At 36.3% G+C, this 867-nt stretch overlaps 1 protein-coding gene across 1 annotated transcript in view; it reads right to left on the bottom strand.

Annotated features, from left to right (window-relative positions):
• The window catches only part of LOC105618545 (probable JmjC domain-containing histone demethylation protein 2C), a 153,935-nt gene that overhangs the window by 106,085 nt on the left and 46,983 nt on the right, over positions 1-867 (bottom strand). The gene's annotated exons all lie outside the window — the stretch shown is intronic.

The raw sequence follows: 867 nt of genomic DNA, 5'->3' as shown, positions 1-867 counted from the left end.
AGAGAGAGAGAGAGAGAGANNANGAGAGAGAGAGAGATGTCGTTGGAGAGAAAGAGAGAAGCAATGAGGAAGGACGTAAAGGAAAGGAATAGGCCGCGCGAGAGAAGGGGTGCCCTCTTTTCCGTCTGCGTACGTATGACGTGCCTGTGTGTACGCGGGGATACCACCACCGGAAGTTGGAGGCCACCGCCTGACCTTGCGTCGGTCGGTCGGTCGGTCGGTCGGTCGGTCGGTTTCAACTCTGGAGCGAGCAGCTCCGTTCAAACACTCGATTACATATCGGGTGTCTCGCGAGTGTCACATCAATGAGAGCTGATATTATGTACACACATTCCTCGAGTTAGTCGGTTATGTCATTTAGAAAATTTATAAAAATCTTTTAAAGATTCTAGTTTAGTTATATGACACATAAAAAATTTTATGACAATATATCGGTAAAAATGGCAAATAATTGAGATTATATACAGTAACATTATGTAATAAAATCAAATTTTAAAACAGTTTTATAACTGTTATAATTTTTATACGCGTAAAATGTTTAACTAATTCTAATTAATTTTGAAATTATATAAGAAGTAAGGATTAATAATTACTACAAATCAGATTTTCAGAGATTATCTTTTGTGGGCATTTTCAGTACTTTATTATAAATATTAGAGAGCTTGAATAAAACATATGCACAATTAAATACGAATATTATGAATTATTCATCATCCATTAAATTATACATATCAGTAATTTATATCAAACGCAACATATTTCACATAGTTGATATCAAATTTTTTCATTCTCTCTCTCTCTCTCTCNCTCTCTCTCTCTCTCTACTCTCTCTCTCTACTCTCTCTCTCTCTACTCTCTACTCTCTCT

This window comes from Atta cephalotes (assembly GCF_000143395.1).
Source record: "Atta cephalotes unplaced genomic scaffold scaffold00001, whole genome shotgun sequence".
Taxonomy (NCBI): Eukaryota; Metazoa; Arthropoda; class Insecta; order Hymenoptera; family Formicidae; genus Atta; species Atta cephalotes.
Note: the sequence above shows the minus strand (reverse complement) of the source record. Positions and strands in the feature narration are given on the sequence as shown.